Source organism: Drosophila virilis, chromosome X (assembly GCF_030788295.1).
Source record: "Drosophila virilis strain 15010-1051.87 chromosome X, Dvir_AGI_RSII-ME, whole genome shotgun sequence".
Classification (NCBI taxonomy): Eukaryota; Metazoa; Arthropoda; class Insecta; order Diptera; family Drosophilidae; genus Drosophila; species Drosophila virilis.
The window spans coordinates 2,352,407-2,375,003 of record NC_091543.1 but is presented as its reverse complement, the minus strand read 5'-3'; the positions used below and the strand labels follow the sequence as shown (position 1 = coordinate 2,375,003).

The following is a 22,597-nucleotide window of genomic DNA, read 5'->3' as shown; positions in this document are numbered from 1 at the left end:
CTGTGCACCATGACATTTTACTTTTTAAACTTGACCGAATAGGTTTCCCTCTGTCCCTTTTACTTTGGATTAATTCTTATTTAAAAGGTAGGACCCAAAGAGTAATACTGAGGTTGACTACCTCTAAAAGGGTTCACGTTACTTCTGGTGTTCCTCAAGGTAGTCATCTTGGACCTTTACTCTTTACACTTTTTATAAATGATCTTCCTTCTGTTATATCACATGCCCGTGTACTCATGTATGCGGACGATGTCAAACTTTTTCTATCATACACTAACCCCCTACATCATTCTCGTCTACAAGACGATTTGAACGCTATGCAACTTTGGTGTTCGGCCAATCAATTGCATCTAAATTGTTCAAAGTGTATGTTTATGACTTTTAATCGTACTACACCTTATCTTGTTAGTTATACAATCGACAATATCCCTTTGCAACGTATACTAACAGTTAAGGATCTAGGCGTTATTTTTGATTCTAAACTCTGTTTCAATCTTCATATAGATACCATTGTTAATGAGGCAAAAGGTGTACTTGGATTCATTAAACGATGGTCTAAAGAGTTTAACGATCCTTTTATAACAAAACTTCTGTACATCTCTCTTGTTCGCCCTATCCTTGAATACTGCTCTTGCATCTGGTCTCCACAGTATATCAACAGCCAGGATCGTATTGAATCTGTTCAGAAGCAATTTCTGCTTTTTGCCTTACGAGGTTTAAATTGGGACCCTAATCTTCGGTTGCCGTCCTACTCCAGCAGACTGCTTCTTCTCAACCTTCCGTCGTTAATCAACCGTAGGACAATTCTCGGTGTTGTCCTTCTACATAAGTTGATTATTGGCGACATCGATTCTCCTTTTCTGCTAGGGCGTCTTCAATTCTCTGTTCCGGCTAGACCAACCAGAAATTATCGCCCCTTATTACTATCTACGTGCACAACTGATTACGCTATGCACAATTCTTTTCGCGTGCTATGTAAAAATTATAATAGTTTGCATCACGTTTTCTCTACCGAACTGTCTCTACCCCTAATAAAATCGTTGCTTTCAGGATACCTTCGGGAAGTCGCTGACCATTCCCAGCTATGAGCAGGGGCATAGCTAGCCGGACAGGCTGAAAAATTTTCCCCCACCGTGTAGGTGATTTCCCAATACTTTTCTCTTTGTCCTATCCACTTAACACTCTTTATCTAACTTACATTGCTTTACTTTATTAACAATTTTCTTACTTTCTTTTTTCCTATTTATTGTATTTTCTTTATTAATTTAGCAAATTAAGATTATTTTTAATTTCACTTGAGATCACTTTTTTCCTACTTACAACCTTCTGCTTAGATGTAGGCTCTAATAGCGTCACTGACAAAATTAGCTGTGAAAAGGGGCACAGCTGGCCGGACTGGCAAATAAAACACCTCCATCGGTCGGTGATGCTATTTAGAAAATTGTATCCTTTAACTAGGCTTTTAGAATATACTTATATTGTACAACCTTTTGAATAATGAGGAAGACACTCGTTTTGTCGACCATTAATAAATAAATAAATATAAAAAAATATAAAAAAAATAAGATGTGGTAAAAACAAGCTTTTTTTTCTCGATTTCCTGCGAGCTATCGATAATGTATATTGATAATGTGTAATCGATTGCATATTTTCTTGCTCTGGAAGGAAATGAGTTCGTCATTTTCCGACTCTACCCCTTAAAGTTCCCGACCAAGTTTTTTTTACCCATTTCAGTCAATCAAGCAGTCAATCAATTAGTCAATCAAGCATGTGTGAGTGTGTGTGTATTTAGATAGCTCTTCAGACTTTCTTCTGGCACAGTGGGCCACGTCTTTTTTCTTGCACAGTGGGCCTCGCCGTTTGCCGTTCTTCTTGCAAACAGGCCTCGCATCATCGTTTACTTTCGGTTTTGCAGACAAGTTCTTTGAAAATTGTCGCCGAATCGTTTGGCGAGCCGCTGGTTTTCGCGTCCAGCATTGAGCGTTGCGTTTTCCTATTCATTTTCGTTTTCATTTTCAGTTTCCTTTGCCCAATTTCCATTAAGAAGCAATTACGTTGTCGCTCATTAAATTCGTGATCGCATGCCATGTAAAAATGCACGTGAGACGAAGACGCCGGCGGCAGCTGAAGGGCAAAGCGAGGAACGGGCGCAGACAAATATGAGCACGAGTCCGAAGAGGGAACTAAGTCAGAGGCAGGGGCAGCGGGAGAGGGCAACGATGTTGCAACACCTGCCGCAACAACAATTGTAGCTGCCACATTGCGCGGGGGTAGCTCGCTGCGGCAGCTGCCGCTTGAGCTGCTGAAGTTGCCACAAGCTGCAAGTTGCAAGTTGCAAGCTGCAAGTTGCAAGCTGTCAGTTGCCACCCACTGGTCAATGGAGCCGCCCCCCGCTTACCGCTAATCGATCGGAAAACGCGGCCACATCTGAACTTAACAGTTTAACAGTTTAGCACAGTTTAACACGGTTCAGCAAGTGGCACTTTCCAAACGAAAGAAAGTTCAGACTCGGCTGAGAAGCGCAGAGAGAGGCGCAAGCAGACAAAAGGCACATGCGATACGCTAGCTTATATAATAAGAGCGTGTTTAGCAGAACAAAGGCGAATCTGTTAAGAGTTTCAGCAGAGAAATACACTTACGGGAGCTTCATTCGAGAGTGCTCGACTAGTATATACCCTGCAGCCATATATTATGTATATTTATGCAGAAACACGCCTCAAATTGCGCACTCTACTACTTTTGCCCATTCTCGACTAACTTCGGTGCTTAGAGTCCGATCTTTATAAATATTTCATATATCATACATAAGCTTATATCGAATATAAGAGTATATTTACGGCGACTTCTTGCCATTTTGCCTTTTAGCCACACACGCACAGACCGCAGCACGCAACCAATATGCTCTTTCTGCTTGCGAACAGGGCATAAACAAAGAGATAAATAAGAAGCAAAAGAAGCTGAAAACTGAAAAAAAAAAAAAAAACAGACTGGAGCAGACCTTGAAACAGTTCAAAAACGTAAACGGTTCAGTGATCATTGATGTAAAACAGAAATAACAAAAAAAAAAAAAAAACAAAACGGAGCCAGACTCTGAAACAGAAATGGGCGAAACGACGGCCACAAAATAATGTCTAAAGCGAAGCAATAGGGTAAGAGAGAGAGAGAGAGAGAGAGAGAGAGAGAGAGAGAGAGAGAGAGAGAGAGAAAAAGAGAGAGAGAGAGAGAGAGAGAGAAAGAGAGAGAGGGGGAGGGAAGGCAACAGAAGCTGCAGATAATGAGGGCAAACGAGAGAGAGAAAGAGAAAAAGAGAGAGAGAGAGAGAGAGGCGAGAACATCCGTCATCTTGTGCCGGAGGATGAGCATGGCATGCGAGAATACTTACAGCTAGGGGTCTATGCGGGGCAGATATATATATATATATAATATGTTTCTTTGCAGGTCTGGCCCCTGGGCTCTGGCGTGCGCGCTGATCTGCCTGACTGCGTCGCAGCCGCCCGCCAAGAGGTCGACGCTTGCTCTTGCTCTTGCTCTTGGTCAAAAATCGTTGAGCCGTTGAGAGACGCAGTCAACAGCAGCCCATTTTCCCCATGTCAACTACCTCCCCCACCCCTTCCACTCCGACTCCTTCTTACTTCCTCCCTCACTTAACCAGTGTTGGTTAACGTCATTCAGCTGCGCAGCTTTGCTTAGCTGCAATTGCATATTGTGGTCGACACTCATGAGTTCTCAACTCGTCTTGTTTTTTTCTCTACTTGACTTTTGGGATGCGCCACGGCAGATCGGGCAAACCGCCATTAAAAAGTGCAGCAGCGGTCACGCCGAAATGCTCGACCAGCAGTTACCCTGTAATCAGCTGGAATGCATAGCAAATGTAGGCTCAGGTTCAGGCTCAGGCAAAGTCAAGTTTGCCAGCCCAAGCTCTTCGAGTTCCAAAGACGACCAGGTTCAGATTGAGTAAGGGGTATCTGATAGTGTATTTGCCTTCTGCTGATTGTTGCTAACATTGTAATATATACGCATTTGCATTAAGCAATTTGGGTTTGAACTTAGGCGTAAAGATTCAGCTTAACTAGCCTAAATGGGGTTAAAGATAACAGATAGCATGGTCGCTTCGCACCTGGAATTGAACCAGCGACCTTCTTTTTTCTTTTGCCCTTTTTTGTCGTTTTTCTACCAGAGATTTTGCCTGCTTCTCTTCTTCTCAGCCACGTTTGCTTTGCCTTCGACAGCCTGTCGCCTAATTTTGTCTACTTCGAGCATGCCCTACTTTAAGACTTTGCCAGGGTATGCCAAAAAAAATAAATATATGTATGCTGTTTGGGCCTAGGCTCGCTTTTGGCTCGTATAACTCCCGCTCTGCGCGGGCTCTTTCGCTGTCTCCGGGCTCTGGCTCTGGCTCTGGGTCTGGGTCTGGGTCTGGGTCTTGGTCTGGGTCTTTTGCATTGCCCCTTGGCAAATGCTGACGACGCCCCGTTGTCGTTTGTTGTCGCTGTCGTTATCGTCTTCATTGTTGTTGTTGTTGCTGCCGGTAATGATCTTTAACCAAGCGTAACGTTTGCTTTCAGTGCGTCTACATCTGCGTCGTCATCACCAGCACCACCACCATCATCACGATCATAATGATGATGATGATCACGATCATCTTGCAGTCATTTCATTGCTGGCAGACATTAACTTGGCTACTCCTACCGCTGTTGCTTTGTAAATGGCGTCGCGTCCGCTGACTCCAAGCTTCCCTGTCAGACACAGGTACAGCTACAGATACATCGTTAGCCACAGCTACAGATACAAATACAGGAAGAGCCACAGCTCCAGATACTGCTTCAACTATATATATATACAAACACAGCCACAGCCACAGCTCCAGATACATATACAGATACATCTGCAGATACATCTACAGCTATAGATACATCTACACGCACAGCTATAGATACATTTGTATGCAACGTTAATGATCAGCCGGGCCGTGAGTCTGCTTAGACCTTGATTTTTCATCATGCTTCTTTTTTTCTGTCCAATCTCGATCCGCTTGTTGCAGGGGCAGGGCCAGGGGCAGGGGCAGGCACCTACCCGCTCGCAATAAAATGCAAAATGGGGCATCCAAGTGAGGAAATCATAAAGTTGCGGGGCACGCTGGCTCGCCGAGCCGAACAGCACCGAACCGCAGCAATAATAATAATAATAAAACATACAAAATGCGCTCTGTGAAAAGCTGTCAATACGAGTTGATCGGATCGCAGTTCCGGTTTTTTAACAATCGACTGCTTCCTCTTTCCACTGCCCCCTCCCACCCACCCATCACCCTACACGAACTTCTTTTTCGGCAATTTGCTCAAATTATCTGATAACCTTAGAACATTTTGAAGCTACGCGAACAGAGCAGAGCAGAGAATGAAATACTCAGGCCTCAAGAACTTACACTGCCAAAACTAGGGCAGTCGATTGGCGATGGCAAAAAAAACAAGAAAGAAAAATTCATAAAGTATTCAAAAATATTCTAATAATATTATAAGCAATAAAAAAAGAATTAAATTTATATAAATTTATACATATTTTATATGCAAGTACATTAATTGTTTTGAGTGTAGCCAAGGCGACAGACGTTGGCGGGCTTAAAGATTGTTGTTTAAATCGTTGTCTGGAATTTTTCACAGAATTTCGCGGCCAGACAATGGCAAATTAAGAGCTACACAAGATACTTTAGCAAAAAGATACAGATACAAATACGAATACGAATGCAGATGCGGATACGTTGGAAAAATGCAAATGCAAATGCTGAAAGCCTTGACTAGTGGCCACTGTGGCTGGACATCACGGTGTGCCAGGTGCACCGATCTGCAGAGGGCGGAGGGGGTGTGTGTGAAAAATGCCAAGAGACGACGAGACGATGATGGAGACAGCAGATGGTCTACAGAACAGATTTAGCAGCTCATCTGCATAGCGAAAAGATACTTATTTATAATTCATACCAGCTCCTCCTCCAAACGCCATCACAGAGAAAGAGAACAAGAGACAGAGAGAGAGAGAGAGAGAGAGAGAGAGAGAAAGCCGAAGAGAGGGGAGCGAGTGCTATAAATAGCTTGGCGACTTGCCTTGATCTTAGCTCGGGCTGCGTGTATCTGCAGCCATTCCCAAAGCAGCAGCTACAGATACAATGCTCATAATTGCTTCGATGTATGTGTGTATGTGTGTGTGTGCGGGCGTCGAAATCTCAGCAACAGCAAATAAACAACAACAGCAACAACAACAACTACTGCTGCTGCCCCAGCGCACAGCCACCAGATACAGATACACAGATACAGCTACAGATACAGATACAAGCGGCTGCCTCCAGACGACGCCCGTTTGTCTGTGCCTGTGTATGTGTGTATGTGTGTGTGTGTGTGTGTGTGTGTGTGTGTGTGTGCGCGCGTCTCGTTCACCCATAAGTGCTTCATTAATCTCTGTCAGCGTGGCTACCCCAGCTCCCCTTAACCATCCCCCCCTCCCCCACCACACACAAGTTGCGCTGAATGGTTTTTCGTTTCTTTTGCTTTGTATCTGTCTACAAAAATGTATCTGTAGCTGTGGCTGTGTGTATCTGTATCTGCGGGCGACTGTGGTTAGCTTTGATTTTACGCTGCCGCTGCTGCTGCTGCTGCTGCTGCTGCTGCTTTTGTCTGGGGGGCAGTCATGGGCCTCAGCATGTCGTGGACTTCATCTTGTTGTGGGGCGCGGGGCGTTTTTTTTTATTGGATTCCATCTTTCATCTTCGATGTGATTGGCTGTGCGATTGGCTGAACGCGCGAGCTGCGTGACATTGCGACATGCTGAGTGGCGTCTTTCGAGATTTTTAAATGCAAAAATATAAATGTATCTGTGAGATACAAAAGTATCTTTTAGCTGTAATTTTATCTTTTGCTTAAGCAGCTATCTATATAGCTGATTCTGAGATTTGAATGTGTATAAATAAAAATGTATCTGTAAGATACAAAAATATCTGGAAGATACAAGAGTATCTTTTAGTTGCTATTGTATCTTTTAGTAGCTCAGCTGTCTATATAGCACTAAAGTACATTTGTAACACAATATTATCTCTAAGATACAAATTAATCTATGAGATACAATTCAATGCAATATATTCGATATACAAATGTATCTTTAATATTCAATGCTTACGTGCAAGCCATAATAGTATCTCCCAACTGTAAAAGTATATTTGCTAAGCTCAAATAACTTAAATATATAAAAGCATTTTTTAGCCTAAACCAAATTTTTCATATAAACAAATGTGTTTCACAATGCTACAAGCACATCTTTGGGGCATGTAGAACAAGTATCTTTAACAAGTATCTTTTATAAAGGTTAGGTTGCATAAAGCTAAGCAAACGGTAAATCTATAAATATGTATGATTTATATATATTTGAGCTAAATAGAATTTATAATAAATATATGTCTCTCACTTACATTTGTATCGTTGGCATCCAAAAATATGTTTAAGATGTGGCACAAAAGTATCCATTGGGATTATGAATGTATCTCTGCAATACAAAAGATATATTTCGTTTTAGAGAATTGTTTTTAAATAGAAAAATACTCAAGGCATCCAAAAACAACAAGAGCCATCATTTTATTGAAAAAGTATCCTTACATATTTAAATACATATGTGTATCTTAGAGATACAAAAGTATCTTGAAGCGAAAATAGTCTTTTGAAAAAAGCTAGAGTATCGAAACTTGTATTCAAATAGAAAAGTATCTTAAAGATGCAAAATTATATATATTTAAGCTACGAAATAACAAATGACTGGAATTTGCATTATTGTGGCTTATCATACGAATTGGCAAGATATTGTAGGGCGTATTTTTAGGGTCTTGCCTTTCGATTCCAAGATCAAAAGCTTGCTAATCCCATTGCATTAAGCAGTTCAGGGTCAGAGCAAAGAACGCTGCCCGCTGACTCAGTTTAACTTTTAACTCTTTTGGCCAAACGAGGAGCACATCCATCTGCGAGGCGAGCAAGCGGCTCGTCGCGGCTCTCGTTACGTTTGAGTGCGCAGCGAGCCAGACCAAGTCCAAGACAACACGTTGACGACGTCCAGAAAACTGATGGGGGAGCGGTGAGAGGTGCGGGTATGGTTGCGCGGGTGGATGGGGTGTGAGGCATGCGTGCGTTGCTTTTTGATCGCGTGCGTCCAGGGCAAAGAAAATCAATAGCCAAAAATAAAAAGCCGAGGCAGATGCTGCTGCCAGATACTAAAAAATGTATACACTTTTGGGGGAGGTTGCATGCCACACCCATTCAAGCCAGCCAGCCAGCGAGTGTCAATGACACACCTTGTGCAAGCACACACACACACACACACACACACACATACTTGGCGTTGGCAAGGAAGCGACTTGCGGACTTGCGGACTTTTGAAGCTTACGACGCGGAACCAGCGACCATGAATAATCCTCTGACGAGGCAGCGGGTGGGACGGACGGCAAGTCAATGTTGGAGTTACAATTGGAGTGTGCATCGCAGCACACACACACACACACACACACACACATACATACGCAGAGAGAGAGACGGGTCCCTGAGCACACAAAGCGCCATAAAAGCCACGCACGATTCCAACCACCAACTGCGATCCACATCACGTTAATGGAAGCTCAGCGCCAGGCTGGGGGGTATGTATGCATGTGTGTGTGTGACTCTGTGTGTGTGTGTGTGTGTGTGTGTGTGTGTGTTTACACCAGCTTTCAAGTCCACTCAGTTGGCTGGCAGCTAATGAGGCCCGTTCAGCAGCAGCAGCGGCAGCGGCAGCAGCTTCGTCCAGTCGAAACTCCTTAGTTCAAGTCACCCGAGAGCCTTGTAACCCGCTGATTATCTGGTCGTGGACATGGACATGCTCATTAGCCGAATCCTTGGAGAGTGCTAAGCACACACACACACACAAACACACACACAGCAGGACAATGACGTACTTTATGATGGCACTTTTGGGCCATATGAGTAATGATGATTGTCGCTGCCCTTTGGCCAGTTGGGCTTGGACTCGGACTTGGATTCGGACTTGGGGTTGTTTAACTGTCTACGTTGACATGCAATTCAAGGCTCATAGGCTGCATTTTAGCCAGCTGCCCCCAAGCCCCAACCATTCAAGCCCACTCACATCTATGACTAAGAGAAAAATGCCCAAGAGTTGGCCTGACATGATTTACGCCCGGCCACGCTGCATTCTGCTGATGTCAACCGAACATGACCCCAAAATGTGTGTGTGTGTGTGTGTGTGTGTGTGTGTGTGTGTAACCACGTGCCACATGGCCCTTGCCACGCTCAACGGCAGCAATGCCACATAAATCCATTACGCCGCCTCCTTGCCGTTGACTTAGGTTTTTATGTGGCTCCATTTTGTGGTCTTGCAGCAGTTGCAACTAAATTTGCATAGCAATGCAGTCAAGTTCCCCCCCCCCCCCCCCCCTCACTCGCCCGCCCCTCTCCTGCAGCACTAGCAGCTGTTTCAAGGATCTAGAACCAAGTGCCTTGAGGTTAGGGGTTACCTTCACTGAAGTTCGTTGCGACCAACGGGCCATTGGCAGAGGGCGGGCTATATCAATTGGTTTCATCAGACTAACTCGCTGGGAGCCGAAAATTTGTTTGGAATTGCGGAAAAAGGATTTCTGCGGTAGGATGTCTCAAAAATAGTTCCTTATTTCTAGCTGCATAGCAGAAAAAGCGCTTGGGTAGCCCAGCTGAAAAGTTAGGTAAGCTATAGTCCAGACGCCTTTTGGTTCTTTGGGGTTAAGGCAAAAAAGGATTTACGTATAGTTTGCCAACTGCTTTGATCTGCAGTCTGTCTACTTGAATGCGAGATTGCAGGAGTTAAATGGAAGAAGAGATTTTATAGCAGACGTTCTGCTTCGCTGATTTGCACAAGTCCAATGCAAAAGAAGATGAATCCTTTCGTCTACTTGAAACTTGGCTCACTTGTCTTTGCCTAATAAGAGGCTCGGCTGGAGGAAGACCGAGAGCTCCACAACAATCTAAAACGAAGGAATTCCCGCGGCAATTCGGGAAGATCCGCAACAACCTTTCGCAGGAGTTTCTGTTCTTCCGTTGAACCACAACAGCAAAATTCTGAAGAAGTGCTACAGGTGGTACTTAAGATTCGCAATAGCCTAAGTCTAACGTTGACAAAACATCTCAAAGAATGTGTTGAGTGCTTTTGAGCCTTATCATCTCTCTCTCTCTCTCTGACTTCCATCTCGAAAAGGATTGGTTTAATATATTCCATTCTAAGCCTCTGCTAAGTGAATTCCTCCTGCGATTAGCACAGATTCGCAACAGCCTATCACAGGACCACGTTCGAATCGCCACAATCCTATGACCTTCATATACTCCATTCTAATCCTCTGCTAAGGGAATTTCTCCAGCGTTTCCGACAGATTCACAACAGCCTATCACAGGACGTTCTGCTGATCCTCATTAATCCATCTGCCATCTAAATATGCTCTGAGGGATGTACAGCTGAGTGGGCGATTGCGTGTTGGCTGCACTCGTGCTCTTCCGCCCCCTCGCTCTAATCCCGTTTGTCTCTCTCACACCCCCTCTATTCCTCTCGCTCTCTCTCTCTTTTTCTCTGGCTTGGCTGCGCTGTGAAGGGTAGCATTGGGGTGTTCCTATGCGACAATTTCCTGCTTTGCAAAACTTAACCAACGCACACTCGCAGACACATTGCAATTGAGGTCCAACTTACAGCAGCGATAAATTCGAGCGAAATGTATCTGACGATTGCCGTGCCCTAACCCCCCCTCCCCCCCCCCCCCCCCCTCTTCGCACATGTGCAGCCTTGCAACATGCACCCCTGCGGTTGGCGTGCAGTCGAAAGAAAGAGGAAAGAAAAAAATGTTGCAGCTTTTTGCATACGAAATGCGAGCTGTAAATTGTATCTGTGCGCTACTTAGACCAATGCGAGCACAGACGGGGGTGGCGCACGTCTCACGGTCGTCGTCCAACCCACCCCAAAAGGTTTGTGCGCTGCTTTTTCGGTGGTTTCGTTCGTTTGCCCGCAATTGGTTGCCGCAGCAACGTTGATTTAATAGATTTTTCCGTTACAGCTCGAAATGTGTTTTGCAGATACGCCGCGCCAAGCGACAGACGTTGACGTTGACGCGGCCGACGAGTCGGAGAGTGGGAGAGCAGGAGAATAGGAGAGACTGGGTGCAGGAGGAGGCGCGGAGGAGGACACGTGTACGTTTAGGGTTGATCCACCTGGCAACGTGGCCAACCCAACCCTTGCAGCTCTCCTTGGCCACCATCATCATCCGGGTCGTGTTGTGTTCTGCATCCGCAAACCGACGTGCCTCAGCGATGACTTGGCCCTTTTTTGCGTGTCACACACAAGGGTTGTGCCAGCCCACCAACCCACCAACCCACCAGCCCAACCACCCACCGCAGCTGTCATTTCAGTTTTTGTTGGTGTGTGTAATTAATGCTTATTGCTTTTGGCTTCTTGCGAATATTGTTGCCATTGGCTTCGCCTTTTTTGGTTGGCCAAATCTGAATCTGAATCCACTTTTGCAACCACCCAACGCACTCGCACTCGCACTCGCACTCTCTCTCTCCCTGTCCCTCCTTCTCTGTGATTTATTGTTTGGTTGGGAGGGGGCGGTGTTCTATTGTTCCAGCTATTTCTGCACTTTTATGGCTGTTTTGTGTTTTGTTTTGGGGTTGCTTAATCCGTGCCCTCTTTGGCATCTTCCCAACAAGAAAATGGCGTTTTCATAAAGCTTTTTCCCGCTGTCGTGATCCTGGGGATGTTTCCGTTCATCGGACCAGCAGCCAATTGCAATTGATTCCACGTCCGGAAGTTTCTAACGAAACGATTTGCTTACGTTCACCTTTTAATCCTGCCTTTAAATGATTCGCTTGAATTTATCGTCCATAATTTCCGGGGTTTCCTTTTTTATTCCTCTAAGAGCAAATCTCTTCCTTTGGAGGTTTTCTAAGAGCCAATTTTGAGCTCCTCTGAAGTTTCTATTGGAATATCTTAAGTTTCTCTCCCCACCAACGCTTCAATCTTTCGCTTGAGCTGATTCGAACTATTGTTTCGCTCTGGGACATTACCTACATTGTTGAAAGCCTCTTCGACTTAGATAATTCCCTCTGATGAATTCGCTCTAATGAATTAGCTCTGATGAATTTCCTCCTTGAGCAGTTCCTACTATAAAATATATGCATTAGCTTTCAGCTTGAACTATATTGAAACTCAAGATGTTTATTTGTTTTATCCACTCTATTAATGTCCAAACACTTGATTGAGGGACTTCTTTGGAAGCGCTTTAGTCTTGGGATGGCTGGATGGCACCCTAATCCAACTGATATCATCACAGGTGCCAAGGAAATCCTTCATTGAAGAGGATAAGCATATTTGAAGTCTCTCCAAGCATTCGTCAACACATATTCCCCAGTTCAAGTACATACCATGAACCTGATCAGGCTATATGATTATTATCCTTATATATTTGACAATTATCGAGGCATTCTTGTTCCTTTCTCTCACATGATCCGCTTTAAACCTGAAGCTCTCTAAATGATAACTTCCTTTCCCTATTGATGACTAACCAATTAGTTGGGGGGGCAACAACAATTTCATCTACCTGCCACACACGCAATGCAGCAAATCAATGCGCAGTCACAAAAAAAAAACCTGAATGCTTCAATTGCGAATGCCTGACCGGCAGATACCCTGTATGCCGCTTTGAGTTGACGTGAGGCAACCTTTGTGCTTCTTTTTAGAATTCAAACTAGAAAAAATCGATTCTTTAATAACTTTTTCGTTTGTAGTTGGAACATTTTCAGATTTCCATAGCTGTGTTTGGATATATTTCTCTTTTAATGCAAATTTCATAGGGGGAAGCAACTTTTTTAATCTGAAAAGTATCAGAGATGCCTTCTTGTGTCTGTCACAAGCTGTGCTTCTTCTTACACCTGCGTGCAAAGGGTATCAAGAACAAAAAGTGAACACAATATCCTGCCCATTTGCAGTCGCCTGGCCCCGCCCCCTGTCAATTGTCCAAGCGCACCCAACCCTCGGCTAAGCAGCAGAAACAGGAGCAGGTGGCAGCAGGGGGTGGCAAATTGTGGTGGCAAGGGGCTGCAGCGGGGCGCTGTGGAGGCCACTTCATCAGGCCGCATGTCAGCCGCATGTCAATCGAGTTTGAGGCAAAAGCCAGTCCAAGAATTTCAGATTCATAGCTTTGGTTTGCGTTTCCTTTTTCTTTGCGTATAGCCCCGCATCTAAAGTGGGTATAATAGGTTTTGTGCGAACGCTTGTAACAGGCAAAAGCAAACAGTTCCGAGGCCGGAAAGTCAACGTAATCCGAAGCAGGATGCAAAGTCAAGACGTCTGTCTGTCTGTCTGTCTCGAAAAAACAACTGGAGGAAAAAAGCTAGATACATAAAATTTCATACATATATATATATGTATCTATTTTTGTCTAATATAATATAAGCAGCAAAATTTCATGAAGATCGGACTATAAAGACCGAAGCTCATGGAGAACTGCAGCTTCCATGCGTGATGTGTGCGGCAGAGGGAAGAGAAGAAGGAAAAGAAGAAGGGAGAGAAGAAGCACTGGAGCGCAGGCGTGCATGCTTGTGTATATGTGAGGGTGTGTGTGTGTGTGTGTGTGTGTGTGTGTGAAAGAAAACTCGAATGAGTTTTAATCTTAAAGGCAGCTCGTTTCAGCTGGGCTCAGGGCATCTTCTAGTAGCGCATACCCGACCAGAGCCTGCTAACTTGGTTTTATTTTTTCGTGTATATTTCTGTTTGCTCATTTCCGTTGCACACACACACACACACATTTGCACGCACACACCGAGCCTCGAAAATGCGACGCGCCATCATTTAAGGTCTGGCTGCGTGGCGTCGACGTCAACTGCGCCGCCAACTGCGCCGCTGCTGGGCAGCCACCCTCGCCTGTCATTAATTTACCTGCCAGCAGTAAATCCCTTCCCCCCCCCCCCCCCTCCTGCCAGCGGCCCCCTTTTGCCCGCCCAGCAACCTGTCCTCATCCTTCGTCCACGCAGCGAAGCCTTCATTTCAGTTTAGTTTGCCTTGTCAGCTCGTCAGCCTTCAGTTTCATCCCCCGCTCGGCTCTCAACAGCTCTCTCGCTCGCTCCTGCTCCCTCTCTCACTCTCTCTCTCTCTCTCTCTCTCTCTCTCTGTCTCTTTTTATCTATCTGTGTGTGTGTGTGTGTGTGTGTGTGGGCTGACAGGTGAATTATTTCCCTCTGTGCGCATTTCTAATTGGATTTTCCCAAGTTCTAAGAAAAAATCTATGAAATTTTTTTTTCTGTTTTTTTGTTGCCTTTCTCTGCGCCCCGCAACCTGCGGGCTCGACAGTCGGCGGTTCTCTCGTTGCCCGGCAGAGCAACTACCCTCGACACAAACCACCCCCAGCAGCAGCAGAGGCAGCAGCAGCAGAGGCAGCAGCACCAGCACCTGGCTGACAGGCAGCAGCAGGTCCGCAGCAGCTCAGCTCGCCTACCCTCTATGTGACCTCTGCTGGCCCACCTTTCCACCTGACACACCACACATATATACACCCCAACGGAACAGTCACACCTCCCCCTGCCACCCCCCCCCCCTACAGTCACCCCTTACGCCCATGTTCACATCATGACGTCGTCGTTCTTTTTTAGTCGTTTCTTTGCAACATTTCCAACGTTGTTCACTGTTGTTGCCTTGGCCGATTCTCTCTATATAAACACAATATACACGAATCTATATGTATGTATATGTATGTGTGTGTGTGTGTGTGTGTGTGTGTGTGTGAGTGTGTGGTATATACACATCATGGCCAGAGCACAGCAGTCCCAGCCGGCAGGGCCAGGTTGGGCCTCATCGCAAGCTCTTCTGAATTTCTGATGTTATTCTGATAAATTCTTTTTACTGCGCCATGGAGTACGCTCTATACACACACACACACAAACATACATATATATATATAGAAATGTATGTATGTGCCTTTGGGGCGTTGAGTTTCCTACCTGGCTGCGAAAATTAAAAGCACAGAACATTTTTCGCCTCCAGCTTTTGCAGCATTTTCTGATGTGGCAGCAAAAATCAATACGGATGAACAGAGACTACAGATACACACATATATACACATATATACACATATATACACATATATATATATATATACCTGTATGGTATATAGCTGAACTCATGAGCATGACACAGCACTTTGGGATGCAGGCCCCAAGTGCCAAATGTGAGCTAAGTTTGAGTTTTGCACAACAAAAGAGGTTAGCTTCATTTGAACCTAAACTTGGCTGATTCCAATCAAAATCGGTAGCATATATTATAGTTTATACTCTATATGTTTAAGAATCCTAAAGGATTTGGTTTGTATAAAGTAAAAAAAAAAAAATAAAGGCAAAGGTCTTGCTACGACAGCTCCAGTTAAAGCCAACTTCCATGTTCTTCCAGATATGGTATATAAATATTGATATATACATAGATATATATATATATATATATATATATATGATATGGTCTTGCAGTTATAGGAAACTGCTAAGGCTGAAATTTGTCAAGAGTTCTTGGCAAATAGTTAAAAACCGCTCCCAAAAATTCATGACTAACCGATTCTTTCCTTGTTCTGGTTGAACTTCGGTGCTTAGAGTCCGATCTGTGTGAAATTTACGCTGCTTAAATATAGCATGGAAATGTGTGTACATAGCAGAGCGTAAGGCTCCACTGCTATATATTTTTTACATTTATCCAAAAAGAGGAGCATCTATAGCAATCGATATTTATCGATATTGTGATAATAGTAGAAAGTACAAAGAAAATGAAAGGACGTTCAGCGTAGGGTGTACGATAATTCATATATATGTTAAATTTGATATCTCCAGCTTTTACAGCTTACAAGCTCAACCCATTCATTAAGTATGGAAATCGAATATGATTAGATATAAACAGCTCGTCGTCCCGATCAGGAGTACATATACATATACTTTGCATTCCGCCTGTAACATACAAAAGCATCATGCCCTCTTCAGCCATTTTGTATGGTATATAAAGGATGTTTCAATTTAGAGAATAATAACTAGAGATTATAAACTATATTTAACTGACGATCTGCAGCAAGTTGGTTAGCTATAATGAGGCCCTACTGTGCTTCATCCAACGCACTTCGAAGGAATTCGCTTTAAATAGAAGGCGACAAGTTGCGATTCTGATAATGGCGACTAATCGGAGAGCAACATCAATTGTGAAATGATCGGGCTCTATGGATTCAACGAATACACCTGAGTAGGGAAGGAGTGGAGGTGAGGGATTGTGAGGTGGCAATGAATCAGCGACGAGCAATTGCCAATGAATTGCAGATTGGATTTTACTGTCGTCGGGTAAAGTGTAACCAATAAAAGAACAAGAGAGAATACACTGAAAATGCTGTCGGTATCAGGTAAAGCGAGTGCGCGATAAGCATAACATCTGCTAAGCAAGGCCCGCAAAGCAAGTCAATCAGTCAATCAGTTAGTCAGTCAGTCAGTCAGTCAGACAGTCAGACAGACAGTCAAACGGACGGACCAGAACTAGACCGCGAAGCACTCGCACTTAATCTATCTTTAGACAAGCAAAACTCATACCCTCGACTAGCTGTCACATGCAGAGAAGCCAGAAGAAACAGAGAGACCGAGAGTGAGAGAGACAGTGAGAGAGAGAAAGAGGACGGCAGTCGTTTTATGGCAGCTCGATAGCACGATATCGATAACGATTGCGATGCCAATTCGATAACAGAAAACAATTGGAAACGAATCGAACTATATGCGACACGCGGCTGCTAAGCTCATCCGACTGATTGTTGGCCACAAATACATCGATGGACGGGAGCTGCAGCAGTTGGGCTGGCCAGGAGGCGGAGCAGGCAACGGGGGGAGGAGCAGCGACGGCGATAGCGACGCTGCAATCTGCAGCTAATTGCATTTCGACGCCGGCGACGGTTGTAAACTATGCGAGCGAAGATTTAAGTGACACGCAACAAAAAAAAAAACCAATAGCTACAATGCAATTGAAAAGCCAAACAGATACCCTGTAAAAAGTTTGCGTTTATTGTTATCGATTAATTATTGAACAGTTGAGTTGAGACTAAAGGCATAGTTAAGCATCGAATGCCAAATACCAGCTGAGGGCTGTTCAGATAACACGTAAGTTAGACCAAGATATCGATAATTTATCGAAATTGAATAAGCTATAGCAAAATGATCGATAAGTTATCGAAATATATATACCACTGCAATTAAACAATTGTTTAACACTGAAATATCGATTAATTATGAACACGTAAATCACAACTTGGGGCGCTGCAGTCAATTAACTGCACAGATACCCTGTAAGCTATGTAAAAAGTATCGATAGGCTATCGAAACATGAATAAGCTGCTGTTAAACAATTGTTTGACACTAAAATATCGGTAATAACCAAATCGTAAGACATCAATCAGTAACACAGATGCCCTGTAAGCTCTTCATATCATATCGATAATTTATCGATACACAACTAAGATGAAATGGCAATGCTATCGAGCCAAGCAGCTCTGCTGGCTAGCCTTCTAGCATTACTTTAAAGTCAATAAATTAAATTCAACTGAACAACAATTAAGCTGAGCGACTATACAGATACCCTGTGTGTATCGAGAGTTCGAACAGTTAACAAATAAACAACTTCGATAACTCGACAACTCGATAACCAAGCATATCGATATACGATAAATGTAAGATATTTAAATTTTTAAAAAGCACTCGCATTTCATTTTCTTTTAAAAACGTTTCCTTAAACAAATCTACAACTGATATGCCCAATTGAGCTGTCAGTTGCTGGGTATCTCGCTGCGAAATCGGAGACGCAATTGTCAACAGGCAAAGCCAAACGAATTGCCATAGTCAAAGTATCTGCTATTGGCTGCAATCGTTGCCATTGAGTGCGCAGATTATGGCCTGCCATAAGGAAGCACTTTGTCCGAGTTTATGTAAACATCGCAAATTAAACCCTCGCACGAGAATGCAACCGAATGCCAAACACTATCGAAGGTCGCAACTCCAACTGTGGCTGTATCTCTAGATCGATAAGCCCCACACTTTACTGAAGAATCTCCCCCTCTCTACCTCCCCCTTCCCATTCCCATCTCTCAGTTAGCCCTGTCAGGCGCACGACATCTGGCTGAGGTGCAGAAGCTGTGCGGCCTAATAAGGCGGTAATTACAAGACAACCTTATCCCGCTCCGATTGAATCGAAACCACATTCAAGATCCCAGACCTAAATGCTGTACTTAGGCACTGAAAGTTGCGGTTGCGGCTGGGCGTAGAGCTCGAGACGCTGCCAGAGCCTGCTGATAGCAGCCGTAACACATGGCGCTCGGCAAGTGATAAACAAAAAAAAAAAAAACTAAATAAAATAATAATTCCCACATATGGGAATGCAGGCTAAGAGATAAGCTTAACCAAAGTAAGGGTATATCGAGCCATGGAAATTCTTGTCTTGACTAATTCCACGGAATCAATTAGCTGCCACAGAACTAGGTCGGATATACTAGCTTACAGCTAAACTAAGGAAGTTTCAAGCCAAACTAAGGAACAATGGGACTATAGGAAAGAGTATCTAAGGGACTATGTCAGAAAAGAAAGAGTATCTCATGTAGAGCACAAGTTATTTATCTAATGGCATGGATATATAGAGCCAAGTTCGTAAGGAACTGATAACAGTAGTAAGAGTATTTAGAATCGGGTGATACCTATTTTGATATATACAAAATGTCATGGGAATAGCTTGACGAAGAGCTGAGTTCGCATAGTTCGGTCAGTTACAAGAAAGAAAATCTCTTACCATATTCGAGATAAACTACTTAAAGACAGTTAGAGCCTTGTTTGTCCAGAAAAGACACCAGTTCAAAGAGAAAAAGCTCATTTTAAGCTTATAAAAACCTATTCCATAAAAAATCTTATAAAGGCTGAGTCAAAATGTCAAGAAATTATATACATTTGCCAGAACTGATGCATATAAGAAATATTGTTTTAAGGGTTGGAAAATATATATATATATATGTATATGTACATAGGGTATCAGTTAAGTTGGGTAGAATCTGAGCAAATAGTTTGGGTCTTTGTTGTGCTCCTTTGCGGTTGACCAGCGAGAGAGAAAGAGAGGGAAAGGAGCGTGAGAGAGGTGACAGAGAAACAAACATTATGATTATATTTTGGTTAAACTAAATTATGAAGATAAGACCTAAAATTTGCGGTCATCTCTTGTTAGCATTGGAGGCCTCTGGGAACCCAGCGCCGGCAACAACTGAGTGCGATGATAATTGGGATTGTGATTATGATGACAATTTGTCGAGAATTATGTTTCAAAAAATGTATGACAAAATAATCAAAAAAAAAATCAAATAAAATTAAAAAAAATAACACAGCACCACAATAAAAAAAAAAAAGGAAAAAAGAATACAAAAACAGGAGGAGCAGAAAAAAAAATGCCAGCGCAGTTGAAAATAAAATAAAATCATAAAGGTAAAAAAACAAAAAGCGAAACATCAAATCATAAATACGAATAGAATGGCCGCAAGCAGCGAGCATTGATCTATATAAGAAATGCGAAATGCGAAACATCAGCGAAATCGAAAACAAAATAAAATAAATGAAATTAATAATACAGAGAAATAAGCTGGAAATAAGACGCAGCAAGAAAAGCTCACCTGCCGGCAGCTGTAATCGGAGAAACTGAGCTAAAACTTTGCACGACCTGCACATATGCACATCTCTGCAGGTGCGACAGAGACAGACGCACACCAGTCGCCTCTCTCTGAGTGAGACAGCGCGTAAAATGATGCCTACATCTTGAGTGTGTCACACCCCAACACCCCCCTCTCCCCCCCTCTCCACACCTTCACGCCATCACCCTCTTTTCGATTTGCATGTGCAGTCAGTTTTTTTTTTCTTTTTGGGAAAGTGTCATTCACCCGAATGCTAGGTAAACAGGTAAATAAACAAAGTCTGATCAACAGGGGCTGACTAACTGTCGCTGGCTATTTCTCTCTCTCCCACTCTCTCCCCCTCTCTCTCTCTCTCTTGCTTTTTGATCATGCGACTCTTTAGCATAAAACCCACTTATATCACGAGGGAGTCTTATGGTCTTCTGCAGAAAAATATGTATATCATATCCCCCTCTCTCTCTCCCCCTCCCTCTCACCCTCTCTCTCTCTCTCCCTCGCTTTCTGATTATGCAAATCTTTAACATAAAGCACACTTATTTTACGGGGGAATCGTATAGAATAAGATATATTTCTCTCCTTCTTCCCATTTAACCTAATTCTCTGTGATCATGTGATCATATAAAACATATATATATTATCTTTTCCTATATCTCACTCTTTCTCTTCTTATCTCAGTCTTTCCCTTTCTCCCACTCCCTCTCTCTCTCTCCCTCTCTCTCTCCCTCTCTCTTTCCCTCTTACTTTCCATCTCACTCCCCTTCCCTCTCTTTCTCTTTCTCTCCCTCTCCCTCTCTCTCTCTCTCTTTCTCTCTCCCTCTCTCTCTCCCTCTCTCTCTCCCTCTCTCTCTCCCTCTCTCTCTCCCTCTCTCTCTCCCTCTCTCTTTCCCTCTTACTTTCCATCTCACTCCCCTTCCCTCTCTTTCTCTTTCTCTCTCTCTCTCTCTCTCTCTCTCTCTCTCTCTTTCTCTCTCCCTCTCTCTCACTTTCTCTCTCTCTCTCTCGCTATCTCTCCAAGCACACATATATACAACTAAATGTCACAGAGAATCTTGTGTCTCAGCCTTTTCCCCCCTCCCGCTCCCTCTCTCTCTCTCTCTCTCCCTCTCCCTCCCTCTATAGCTGTTTCTCTCCGATCATGCAATGATCATCAAATAGACAGCAAATCACACATTTATCATGCGCTCACGAGCACCAACAATGACCGGCACATGGACTTATGTTATTTATGCACCTGTATGCGCCCCTCTATAAGCACATCCATCCGCCAAGCTGATCAAAGTACGATCTGGTTTCATAAATATATACATCTATATAGATATATAAGTACATGTAATATGAGTGTGTGTGTGTGTGTGTGTGTGTGTGTGTGTGTGTGTGTGTGTGTGTGTGTGTGTGTGTGTGTTTAGCGTCTTGCAATATTCTGATTCTGATGTCATTGAACACAGAGTCGAAGATGTTGCCGCACTTCAATTTTTCATATAACATTTTTTTTTTAAATTGTAATATCTTTTTTTTTGTCTTATATATATTATATATATTTTTTTTTTTGCTTTTCCGTTCAGTTTTGGCCTGAATTTTATCTTGCGAATGCAATTTTTTTTCTTATGCCGCGCAGAAGATATATATATATATATATATAAATACGGATTTCGGTAGCAGAATATATATATATATAAATATATACCGTATAGCCATATCGTCATATCGCACGGGAGTCTCATATTACAGACAGCGCTGGCTGGGTCTCGGGTTGACTGCACACTCTGTACGTCTGCAGCGAAATTCGCTGAATCTGTGCAAATCGAGAGAATGTCTTATACCTTATACATAAATATATGTACACACATATATTGTGCTTACAAAGTTCTTGTGCTGTTCCATCTTGGGAATCTTGGGTAATATTTGTCGAATTTTAATCAAATTAACAATTGCTGCAACAATTTTAGTTCATTTTTTGCATTTTTCTTTGCGTTTGATCGATAGGTATCGATATACATTTATCGCCTAGGTCTTAAATTGTATTTATCGATTTGCGATATAACAATCGATATAAAACACAATCGTTTATTTGCCTTTCAGCATTCTATAAGGCTTCGATTCGTTCCTCGAATCGATCACAAATTATTGTTGTTAATCGATAAAAATCGATAAATCCTAAACTTTTACGTTGCCCATTTAGAATTAAGATAATTCTGCATTCATATTCAGGTTCTATATTGATAGATATATCGATATGCAAATACTATTCGATTCGATAAATTCTTATCTTATGGGCTAGGCTCCACTTTGACGGGACTTAAGGCCCCCAGTTCGTTCTAAATCGATTAAAATCGATAACCAATTTACTTTTTATTCCCATCGGAATCTGTCGTTTCGGCAACATTTCGATTGCTGTCTGCAACAATCACTCAAATCGAAAGGCAATTATCGTTAATTTAGAATTCGATTGCGGTCTGCAATTATCACTAAAATCGATAAACAATTATCGTTAATATTGAATTCCTTGCGAACGTTTGCTGAGTCACGTTCAACTTTGAAATACGTGGAGCATTCGTCACAGGCGTCACAAAGGCGAGCCCCAATTCGAAAATCGAAAGATAACATGCTCTACAATTTTCGGGAATTTCGGCTGCTCTACTCCCTGCCCAGGCATTCCGCGAGGCGCTTCATCCATGTGCCCAACAACCTACGAGCGAACCGCATACACCAGACACCAGCCCCATCCAATTATAATGAGCCACTTGAGCGTACTGGGAACACAGAATGGCCGTTTGACAGCAACTCAATGGCAGCGATTGTTCACCAAGCCGCAACACACACACTCACACACGCTCACACACACAC

General features: G+C 43.2%; 1 long non-coding RNA gene across 1 annotated transcript in view; it reads right to left on the bottom strand.

Annotated features, from left to right (window-relative positions):
* Window positions 1-22,597, bottom strand: part of LOC138911777 (uncharacterized) — an 84,323-nt gene that overhangs the window by 30,279 nt on the left and 31,447 nt on the right. The window contains exon 3 of the long non-coding RNA XR_011417417.1: window positions 7,451-7,524. This is a non-coding gene — a long non-coding RNA (uncharacterized lncRNA). The remainder of the gene's footprint in view (window positions 1-7,450; window positions 7,525-22,597) is intronic.